We start from the raw sequence: 13019 nt of genomic DNA, 5'->3' as shown, positions 1-13019 counted from the left end.
TAAAATCACAGAGATTATTGAGAGGGAATAGAGTGAAGAAAATAAGTCTGGTTCTAAATTTTCTGAATAAACTCATTTAAATAACACTTATTGAGCTTCTACTAGGTACTAGTCACTGTGCAGGAGAATGTCTTAGGGATTAAAGTAAGTAGCTATGAGGATGTATGTTAAATGGACGGGATAAATGTCAACAGAGTTAAGTTGCTGAGGTCTGGTGCAGCCAAAGTTCTGGAAGTGGGAATGGGAGATTCCCTGGCAGTCCAGTGGTTAAGACTCCACACTTCCACTTCAGGGCCACAGGTTCAATCCCAGATGAGGGAACTAAGATTTCACATATCAGGCAGTGCGTTCTAAAATGAAATAATAGTTGAAATGGGGAGTGAGGAGTGTTCTCTTCCTGAATCTGAGGATCCAGGGGAATTGAAGAAGCAAAGACTGCAATATTAAAGCCAAGTCCTAGAGTCAGAAGAAGTGCAAGTTAGCACTGAGGGACAAAAAGATGGAAGGAACAATTATTAATATTTTGTTTCAGAGGTGACAGGAGAGACTGACAGCAGAATGTTAAAGAGTACATAGAGTAGAAGGAGCAATGGTTGCAAGGAATTAGTCAAAGGTAGATTTTTAGAAGGACAAGATTAAGCCGATTAAGACAGAGAAGTAGGAAGCAGATGTTTTAAAGTGATGACTCAGTTACCCAATGGGGTATAGATATAGACAAATAGATGAAAAGAGTTTTGTTGTAGGTGGGTGTGCATGTGACCATGAGCATGTATATGTTCGTGTGTATGTGTGTGTGTGTGCATAGGTACACACTTACAACTCTGAATAGTGAGAAAAAAAAGTGAGGTTAAGAATGCAAACTAGTACAGCCGCTATGGAGAACAGTGTGGAGATTTCTTAAAAAACTGGAAATAGAACTGCCATATGACCCAGCAATACCACTTCTGGGCATACACACTGAGGAAACCAGATCTGAAAGAGACACGTGCACCCCAATGTTCATCGCAGCACTGTTTATAATAGCCAGGACATGGAAGCAGCCTAGATGCCCATCAGCAGACGAATGGATAAGCAAGCTGTGGTACATATATACCATGGAATATTACTCAGCCATTAAAAAGAATTCATTTGAACCAGTCCTAATGAGATGGATGAAGCTGGAGCCCCTTATACAGAGTGAAGTAAGCCAGAAAGATGAAGAACATTACAGCATACTAACACATATATATGGAATTTAGAAAGATGGTAACGATAACCCTATATGCAAAACAGAAAAAGAGACACAGAAGTACAGAACAGACTTTTGAACTCTGTGGGAGAAGGTGAGGGTGGGATGTTTCGAAAGAACAGCATGTATACTATCTATGGTGAAACAGATCACCAGCCCAGGTGGGATGCATGAGACAAGTGCTCAGGCCTGGTGCACTGGGAAGACCCAGAGGAATCGGGTGGAGAGGGAGGTGGGAGGGGGGATCGGGATGGGGAATACGTGTAACTCTATGGCTGATTCATATCAATGTATGACAAAACCCACTGAAATGTTGTGAAGTAATTAGCCTCCAACTAATAAAAAAAAAAGAAAGAAAGAAGAAAAAAAGAAATATAAAGACTGGAGAGTTAGTGTAAGAAGTATATTTTTCTTTTTAAAAATTGCTTGGGGCTTCCTGGTGGCTTAGTGGTGAAGAATCTACTTGCCAATGCAGGACACATAAATTCAATCCCTAGTCCAGGAAGATCCCACATGCCAGGGAGCAACTAAGCCCATGCACCACAACTACTGATCCCATGCTCTAGAGCCTGGAAGCCGCAACTACTGAGCCCATTTGCCACAACTACTGCAGCCTGTGCCGCCTAGAGCCCATGCTCCACAACAAGAGAAGCCAACTGCAGTGAGAAGCCCAGGCGCTGCAACTAGAGACTAGCTTCCACTCACCGCAGCTAGAGAAAAAGCCAGCGCAGCAGTGCAGACCCAGCACAGCCAAAAATCAATCAATAAATAAAATTATTTTCTTTTAAATCGCTTGGATTAATTTAATGAAATTTGGTTGGTGTGGAATAGAAGGAGGTATATTTCCAAAAAGCGCTAAAGACAATGTAATGTTTGTATATGATCGAAAGCACTCTTAAAAGTAATTCTATTTTAAGAAGTTTGTATTTTCAACACTCAGCCAATTATATCCATCTAGGTATTCAGATTCAGTGCTTTTTACTTGTACAGTACCCCTTGAACCAACATAATAACACTTCACAGTTATTTATATATAAAACAGTATCTGGCTGGAATAAACTATTGTCTCTCTCTCTCTCAGTTCAGTTCAGTCACTCAAGCGTGTCTGACTCTTTGCGACCCCATGAACCGCAGCACACCAGGCCTCCCTGTCCACCACCAACTCCTGGAGTTTACCCAAACTCATGTCCATTCAGTCAATGATGCCATCTAACCATCTCATCCTCTGTTTTCCCCTTCTCTTCTGGCCTTCAATCTTTCCCAACGTTAGGGTCCTTTCCAATGAGTCAGCTCTTCGCATCAGGTGGCCAAAATATTGGAGTTTCAGCTTCAACATCAGTCTTTCCAATGAACACCCAGGACTGATCTCCTTTAGGATGGACTGATTGGATCTCCTTGAGAATCAAGGGATTCTCAAGAGTCTTTTCCAACACCACAGTTCAAAAGCATCAGTTCTTCAGTGCTCAGCTTTCTTTATGGTCCAACTCTCACATACATACATGACCACTGGAAAAACCATAGCCTTGACTAAATGGACCTTTGTTGACAAAGTAATGTCTCTGCTTTTTAATATGCTGTCTAGGTTGGTTACAACTTTCCTTCCAAAGAGTAGGTGTCTTTTAATTTCGTGGCTGCAGTCACAATCTGCAGTGATTTTGGAGCCCAGAAAAATAAAGTCAGCCACTGTTTCCACTGTTTCCCCATCTATTTCCCATGAAGTGATAGGACCGGACGCCATGATCTTAGTTTTCTGAATGTTGAGTTTTAAGCCAACGTTTTCACTCTACTCTTTCACTTTCATCAAGAGGCTCTTTAGTTCTTCTTCACTCTCTGCCATAAGGGTGGTGTCATCTGCATATCTGAGGTTATTGATATTTCTCCCCGCAATCTTGATTCCAGTCTGTGCTTCCTCCAGCCCAGCGTTTCTCATACTCTGCATATAAGTTAAATAAGCAGGATGACACAGCCTTAACGTACTCCTTTTCCTATTTGGAACCAGTCTGTTGTTCCATGTCCAGTTCTAACTGTTGCTTCCTGACTTTCATACAGGTTTCTCAAGAGGCAGGTCAGGTGGTCTGATATTCCCATCTCTTTCCGAATTTTCCACAGTTTATTGTGATCTACACAGTCAAAGGCTTTGGCATAGTCAATAAGAAATAGATGTTTTTCTGGAAATCTCTTGCTCTTTTGATGATCCATCGGATGTTGGCAATTTGATCTCTGGTTCCTCTGCCTTTTCTAAAACCAGCTTGAACATCTGGAAATTCACAGTTCATGTATTGCTAAAGCCTGGCTTGGAGAATTTTGAGCATTACTTTACTAGCGTGTGAGATGAGTGCAATTGTGCAGTAGTTTGAGCATTCTTTGGAATTGCCTTTCTTTGGGATTGGAATGAAAACTGATCTTTTCCAGTCCTGTGGCCACTGCTGACTTTTCCTAATGTGCTGGCATATTGAGTGCAGCACTTTCATAGCATCATCTTTCAAGATTTGAAATAGCTCAACTGGAATTCCATCACATCCACTTGCTTTGTTCGTAGTGATGCTTCCTAAGGCCCACTTGACTTCACATTCCAGGATGTCTGGCTCTAGGTGAGTGATCACACCATTGTGATTATCTGGGTCGTGAAGATCTTTTTTGTATAGTTCTATTGTGTATTCTTGCCACCTCTTTTTAATATCTCTGCTTCTGTTAGGTCCCTACCATTTCTGTCCTTTATTAAGCCCATCATTGCATGAAATGTTCCCTCGGTATCTCTAATTTCCCTGAAGAGATCTCTAGTCTTTCCTATTCTATTGTTTTCCTCTATTTCTTTGCATTGATCACTGAGGACAGCTTTCTTGTCTGTCCTTGCTATTCTCTGGAACTCTACATCACATGGGTATATCTTTCCTTTTCTCCTTTGCTTTTCGCTTCTCTTCTTTTCACAGCTATTTGTAAGGCCTCCTCAGACAGCCATGTTGCTTTTTTGCATTTCTTTTTCTTGGGGATGGTCTTGATCCCTGTCTCTTGTACAGTGTCACGAATCTCCGTCCATAGTTCATCTATGGATGAACTATAGTTCATATAGTTCATATAGTTCATCCATAGTCTATCAGATCTAGTCCCTTAAATCTATTTCTCTCTTCCACTGTATAATTGTAAGGGATTTGATTTAGGTCTCTGTCTTTAGCAAGTACAATTTCACATGCGATTGTGAACTGAAAGTAAGAGCTGATGCAGTGAGATGTAGAAGGAAAGGATAAGAGCAATCTCATAATTCAGCAAGCAGTCACCATCAGCACTATTTTTTCTGTAACAATAAGAAGCAAAATATATTTAAGTACAACAAAGCTTGTTCTTCTCATTGTTGTAGTTTTTAAATCAAGGGCTACATACACCTCAAATTCAGCAGATCCCATTTTGACACCTTTCTACACATGGTGCTGTTGACCTTGTTTCAATTACAGTGACTGGAATTGTTTGATCCACTCACTCTTACTAACTTAGTATCTAAACCAGTTTCAAAGAAATGAAAACTTTTTTTAAAAGTTTAATTGATATTTTAGTTGCTAAGTCAAGTTCGACTCTTGTGACCACTTGGACTGTAGCCTTCCACACTCCTCTCTCCATGGGATTTCCCAAGCAAGAACACTGGAAAGGGTATCCAGCCATTTCCTTCTCCAGGGGATCTTCCTGACCCAGGGATCGAACCTGGGTCTCCCGCACTGCAGGCAGATTCTTTACCAAATGAGCCACTAATGTATACTCATCTAAAAACTGAAAAAAATTTTTGAAAAAAATTAATTGTAATATTATTCCAAAGTAAACAGTATCATGATATCTTCTCATATTTTGGACATATTTAACAATGTCTGTCTTACTACATACGTGATTTGCAAACCGATTTTTTTCATTTTATAATATATTGAAAAGCATTTCTTGGATTTTAACCATTATTTAAATAATTGTTTCATATACCTGAATGTTCCCTTACTTACTTGTAAAGGTTTTTTTTTTTTTTAATTTGGGCCCTTAATGAAAAAATTGACTACAACATACAACACTCTCAATATATGTCAATTTGAGCATAGAGAAAGCAACTTATATGCACAAAATACATATATAAATATGTATGAACTATGGAATTGATCTGGTTCTCTGGTGATAACTGCTAAATCTTTTTCATAAAAATTAATAAATTTATCAGTCAGTTGTAGTTCTGTTGAATGTCTCTGTTCTGATTCTGGGCTGGGTCCTCACATTGTGTTGTTCCAACTTCCAGTCATCTACTGTGTGATTCTGCATGCCTCACTGGTAACAATAGCAGTAAAATAAATTTGCAGAGGATAACTTTCTAAGTTTACAGATGTTTAAAGATAATTTTATAGCAAAATATTTGTTATAAATAATATTTTTATTTTTAAAACTTCAGCTATTTCTATTTCTACTCACTACTGAACACCTCTGAGAGGTTCAAAGTTTCAGGATGTGATGTCTAGTGCAGGTGACTGAGGTTTTATGTCCCCATGCAACCTGGTGGGTTGTAAACAACTAAAGCTGGTGTCATTTGGAAAAAAAATTTTTTTTAATTAATTTTTTTTTTGGAGTTTAGTTGCTTTATAATTTTGTGTTAGCTTGTACTGTACAGCAAAATGAATCGGTCATATACATACATATTTCCATTCCCTTTGGACTTCCTTCCCATTCAGATTACCACAGTGCATTAAGTAGTGTTTGCTGTGTTCACAGTAGGTTCTCATTAGTTACCTATTTTATACATAATATCAAGAGTGTATTATGTGCATACTCAATCTTCCAATTCCTTTTCCCCTTGGCATCCATACACTTTTTCTCTAACTCTGTATCCCATTTCTGCTTTGCAAATAGGACATCTATACCATTATTCTAGATTGAACATATATGTGTTAATATACAATATTTGTGGAAGAACCTTTTTTCAAATCTTGGCAGTCCATTAGTTACAATCTGTATTGCATCACCAGCATTCTTTCCAGTGACTACAATGATTCTGTAAAAGAGTTCAAATGTCACTTATGGGTTTGTGTTTTGAACCATTTAACATTGTGAACGTACAAATTAATTTACTTTGTAGTGCTCAGAAAAAATATTACTAAATGTATTCCCTAGACTACTATATAAGTATTCCCACCATTATCCAGAAAGAATCAGAAGAGTCACATATGAATTGAACAGCAGTTAGTCTTTTAGATATTCAGTTCTCTCTGAAAGGATAATGGGACTTCCCTGGTGGCTCAGATGGTAAAGAATCTGCCTGCAATGCCGGAGACCTGGGTTAGATCCCTGGGTGGGGAAGATTCCTGGGAGGAGAGGATGGCAACCCACTCCAGTATTCCTGCCTGGAGAATCCTCATGAACAGAGAAGCCTGGAGCCATGGAGTTGCAAAGGATAACAAACTTTTTATAGTTTTAGGAAAAGGATAACAAACTTTTTTATAGTTTTAGCCTGCAGTCAGTTATGGCTTATTTAGGCAATGATTATCCAGTACTAGTACTAAAGGATGGATAAAATGATATATATCAGAAAGGGGAAATATGGTATAAATTTTTCTTGCTGATTTTTTATTTGTGGTTTGGGGCTTCATTGTCTGCCTGGTCTTACTGTAAGTAATTATCTGAAACTATAGCATATTCTTTCAAAGTCTGTTCGGAGTCTGCAGTAAGGAGGGATAGCTAGTCTGAGACACATGAGCACCCTAATAAGGCTCATAATTTGATATCCCTTCAAACAAATATTGTCAAACTACTATTCAACATTTTTTAAAATCAAGGAGATGCTGGGATCTATCAAGAGGGAGCAGGGAAAACAAAGAATTGCAGATGGCCATATCATGCTGCCTTGAGGAATTAATATCCAAACTCCAAGTTACAAACATACATGTATTTTCCACTTTGCAGAAGACTAGACAGTTATCTCCTAAGTCACGTGTTTCACATGACAAGGGGGATCAGGTAAGTATTCTATCTTCCAATTATTTACAGAACTTTCCCTGAAGACAGCTTTAGGAAACACAACTTTCTTCATCCTTTTACGTTTCTGGAGATGTCGGAGGTGTTTAACCATCTAGGCTAGGACATTGAGCAGTTCTCCTTAAAACAGTTCTGATATTTTCAGTTTTACCATAGTTGTCTAATTTTGAAACAATTATTACCTCTATGTATCATAAGCATTATAGATTTGATACATTTTTTCAAATGTCTTTCCTTTGTCTAAAAATAAATGGGGAAGTCTTATTAGAGACTGAGGAGATACATAAGTAGGACAATTCTGAACAGAAGGGGAAATAAAGTTTCTTATACTCATCAGAGGGTTTCCATTTCTCCCTCCTTCCCTTATTCGTTCCCTCCTTCATTTCTCTTTCAGCAATCTTCTTTTTTTTCCTTACACAAAATCCCATATCAAAATTTCTTTATCTGGCTCATTTCCACATGCTAATTCTTTCAGCTAGAATTTGTCACAGCCTTATCTATTCCCCTGAAACCTATGTTTTGATGCCACGTCTTCTAAGTAATACCCATGTATATGATGGATGATGACACATGAGTTACAGATGGATTTCTTGGTCATTTGTATTATTGAATTAATTAACATAAATTTAAACTAGGCCAACAGTGAGGTTTTTTTCCCTCCCAATGGGTAGACCATTTCAAAGCCCTTGAATAAGGTCAGGTAGACAACTTACAAATACTCTAGGTAATTATTTATTTAGGTAATGAATCTAAACACCTGCTCAAACATGTCTATTTAAATCTAGGTAGATTAGGATTCAGAATCACCTGCGAACATCATTTACTGACTGCTCTGGGAAGGTCATGAGGACGCTTTAAGTCTCAATCTCCTCACCGTAAAATGGAGATGTTAATAGTATCCATTAATATTAATTCAAACATGAGTTTGAGAGTCAAATGAGAAACATGCACATAAAGTAGTTAGTACAGTGTGTGGGAAATAGAGGCATGTAATAATATTATCTGCTTTTATTGGTATTATTTATCCAAGTAATCATTAAAATAATTAGGATCCTATTGGTTTAATTTTATATAGTCTGTGTTCAGACATTACAGAATACATAAGTAGCAGAGTGTATATATTATATTTAAAGTATCTTTATACCCTGGGGTCTAATGAACTGATTCATATAGCTATGAATTATACTTTTCAATGTGTTCAGTAATATATAATTCTAAAATACAATATTATCAATGTACTTTTCAGCTGTCCCTTTTTTATTTTGTATATTTTTAAACAGCAACCTGGTAGAACTGAAAAGCAATTCTAGTGGCAATTTTCTTAATTTTTTTTACTTGAGTATCCAATATAATAAATGTGGTGGTGACTGTCTTATTGACTGAGTAAGTGAAACTAAAATCATCATTGAAACAAATGGAGGTTGATGATTCTGCCATCACTTTAGATGACATAATTGTTAAAGACCATTTCTTTGAGGGTGTGTTTGCTGTTGAGTCCTACTGACATCATTGAAGATGCCTTCATTATCTGGTTGCCCTGACTAGATGTTCATGCACTGAAACTTAGAAAATGCCAATAAACAGCAACAACTTGATGATTTTAATGTCTGTGCTCTTTCAAAACTCAGATTGTTTTTCTAAATGGCCAAAGGCAGTAATACCAAACAGGCTGTCCGATTATTTGGTTTAAAAATCAAACTGAACTCTTAAGTCCAGTTATCATCTTTTTGACAGATTTTGAAGCAGACCACCAGAGCTATACTACAAACTGTCAAAAAAAAAAAAAAAAGTTGTGTTTCAATTCTATAGCTTCCCCAAGGCCTGGTTACCATTTGGTATTCTTAACTCACTTATTGAATTTTCACTCAAGTAGTTGGTGTTTTCAAGAATTGTCAAGCTATTCCATTAGAAAGAAAAGCTTGTTTGTAGAATGTAAATATGGCTCAACCAGAATTATGTCAGTTCACTAATTTTCACCTCTCACATGAATATATGTAATATTTGAATATAATTGTGACTTGGCTCAGAAGAATCAATTCTGGAGAGTTCTTGGTACAATTGAGTACAGATAAATGAAGGATGAGGTTTAATTTTATATTAAATTTAAATATTTTGTTTCAAATGAAAATATGTATGCTAAAAATTGTTTTACAGATTATATAGATAGGATATAGTTTTTCTAAACAGAGGAACCTTTTAGAATACAATTTTTTCTTAAAAAAATGAGTGACAGTTGCAATTTTGTTTTACACGTTCTTGACACATTTCATTTCCATGGCATTATTTATAGTTTCTTATACTCAGTTCAAAATGGAAGCATTATGGAACTACCAATTATTAATGGCCTTATCCCTGGGTCAGGAAGATTCCCTGGAGAAGGGCATGGCAACCCACTCCAGTATTCTTGCCTAGAGAATTCTGTGGTCAGAGGAGCCTGGTGGGATATAGTCCATGGGGTCACAAATAGACACGCCCGAGAGACTAACACTTCACACTTCACTTAGAAATTCAAGTAATTTATAGTTTATGAATAACCTAGATATTAATAAAAAACAAGCCACACTTCCATGTATGTGGCTAAACATTTGATTAAAATTTTGAAATGCATTTTAGAGACTGAATGTCATATTCTTCCCATTTTACAGATATGAGGAAACTGCACAACAGAAGGTAATTATCCTATGCTTGCTCTTACTTGTGCCTGTAGCATTCTAGCCACAGCTATCCTGATTCCCAATTCTGCATGGTTTGTCATGCACTCACACTACCAGCATGGAATCGTTTATTAATCCTCCAGGGCAGAAGAAAAGAGGATGACATATTCAAAGGGCTGGAGGAGAAAAAGGTTAACTAAGAATATATTAACAAGGCTGTCATTCAGAAATGAAGGAGAGATATCAACTTTCCCAGACTAACAAAGCTGAAGGAGTTCATCCCCACTAGATTCATATTAATAGAAATGCTGAAAGTAATTCACCAAGCTGAAAAGAAAGGAAGCTAGTTAGTAACATAAAGGCTTACGAAAACATAAAACATATTGATAAAGGTTAAGTATGTAGTCTCTTTCAGAATACTCTCTCATTTTAATACAGTGGTATGTTAATTGTTTAACCCTACTATAAATCTTAAAGGATAAATGTATTAAAGCATAACTATAGCTATAAATAATTTTCTAATGTAAACAATTCTAAAAACATATAAGTTATAATGTCAAAAGCAAAAAAAATAGGCAAAGAAGTAAAGGGGTATACTTTTGTAGGTAATTTCAGTTATCAGCTTAAAATACACTATTATTACTGTAAGATGTTTTATGTAAGCATCATGGAAACCACAAAGAAAAACCTTTAGTTGATTAAAAGGAGAAAGAAAAGGCAATCAAAACCATAGCACACAGAAAACCATCAATTTACAAGGGAAGACAACAAAAGAGAAAGAAAAACTATAAAACAGCCAGAAAATAATCAAGATGGCATTAGGAAGTCACTATCAATAATTTGTTACTCTAAATATACATAGGTTAAACTCTCCAATCAAAAGACATAGAATAGTGAGATGGATTTTAAAAAAAACTAGGCTCAAGTAACGTTGTCTATAAGAAAACCGCTTGAGACTTAAAGCAAACATAGGCTCAAAGTGAAGGGATGGTAGAAGATATTTAATGCAAATCAAAACAAAAAGAGCAGGAGTAGCTACAGTTATATGACAAAAAAAGGCTTTAGGCCAAAAACTGTAACAAAAGACAATGTCAATACATAATGATGAAAAAGTTAATCCATTCAGAGGTCATAACAATTATAAATACATATGCACTCAACACAGGAACGACTAAATACTAACAGATGTCAGGAGAAATGGACAGTAATACAATAGTAACAGGGGATGTCAGTATTCTACTTATAACAATGGAGAGATCATAGAGACTAAAAAGCAATAAGAAAATACTGGACTTGAACTCTACTTTAGTACAAACAGACATAGCAGAAATGTATAGGACAGTGTATTCAACAGCAGCAGAATACATATTCTTCTCAAGATCACCCAGAACATCATTAAAGAAAGATTATGTTAGGTCACAAAACAAGTCTTAGAAAATTTAGGAAAATTAATATCATAAAAGGTTATGTATGATATATACAATGTGGAAACCACATATCAATAACAGAAAGAAAACTGGAAAATTCACAAAAAAATTAAATAACACCCCCCTGAACAACCAATGGGTCAAAGAAAAAAATGAAGAGAGAAATTTAAAAGCATCTTGAGGCAAATGAAAATGAAAACACAACAAACTAAAACCTACTAAATGATGCATAGCAAAACAGTTCTAAAGGGAGTTTATAGCAATAAACATCCATATTGTCAGGAAGCATTTAACAAGAGGCTTCCTGTTTGCTGTTTTGGATCTGTCAGGAACACTCTGGCCCTTATTAATTCCTGAGTATTCAGGAATTAAGAGGAGAGGCACGCCTTTCCCAGGGCTGAGGAATCCAGGCCTTTCTCATTACAGTGATATGCACCCTCTTCCTTTTTATGAGCCATACGGTAAAAGGTGATTGTTTGCAACTTTCTCTTTGATAGGGATCGTCTTATGTTTTGTAAGTCTGGAATTTTAATCTTTATCGTTGCTGAGAATAACCACCTTGTAAGACAGTATATATGCACACACCATGTTGATTAAAACACCTTTGCTCCATCAGAGCTTTGGTCCCCGTGTCTTTCTTTCTTTCTTTCTATTCCTTCTTTCTCTCTCCCTCTCTCTCTCTCTCGCTTTCTGGCTAATTCCTTGGAGCGCGGAGGCCTGCTGAGCTCACTTTCTTGCCCCGGGCTTCTAAGCCCCTCTCAAGAAGGCTCACTGCGCTCACCCACTCGAGAGGGCGCCCGGTGCCTACATGCGGCAGCGCGAGCCCGAAGAACAGGACTCTATGGGCTTTCCGTGTGAACCAGGGGATGTCAGCCTCTTTCTCTCTCTTACTTTCTTATCCTCGACTCCGGACCACCAGGATCCGGTCCATTAAAGGACCAACACATATTACAAAAAAAAAAAAAAAAACTCAAATAAACAACCTAACTTTATATATGAAGGAACCAGGGGGAAAAAAGAAGAAACTAAAACCAACAATTGCAGAAGGAAGGACATAACAAATATCAGAATAGAAATAAATGAAATAGAGACCAGTAAAACAAAATAGAAAAGAAATCATTGAAACTAAAACCTAGCTTTCTGAAGATATTTTTTTAAAAACTGAAAAAAATTTTTACTAGATTTATCTCATTTAGTAGACTAATTAATAAAAATAAGACTGAATAAAATAAGACATTAAAGAGGAGACATTATAACTGAAAACAAAAATACAAAGGATCAGAAAATACTATGAACAAATTGGACAACTTGGAAGAAATGGATAAATTGCTAGAAACTTAAAATCTACCAACACTGAATCATGAAAAAATAGAAAGCCTGAACAGACAACAAATGAATAAGGAGATTGAATCAGCAATCGCAAACTCCCCAACAAGGAAAACTCTAGCATATGTATGTTTTACTGGTAAATTCTACCAAACATTTAAAGAAGAATTAAGGCCAATCATTCTGAATGTTTTCAAAAATTTGAAGAGAAGGAAATAATACCAAATTCATTTTATGAAGCCAGCATTATCAAAAGTCAGAAAAAGACACTACAAGAAACTCAAATTACAAGCCAATATCCCTAATGAATATATTCACAGATGCAAATATCTATAACTAAATACTAGCAAACAGAACTCGACAGCATAGTAAAATGATCATACACCATGATCA

Source organism: Dama dama, chromosome 21 (assembly GCF_033118175.1).
Source record: "Dama dama isolate Ldn47 chromosome 21, ASM3311817v1, whole genome shotgun sequence".
Lineage (NCBI taxonomy): Eukaryota > Metazoa > Chordata > Mammalia > Artiodactyla > Cervidae > Dama > Dama dama.
Note: the sequence above shows the minus strand (reverse complement) of the source record.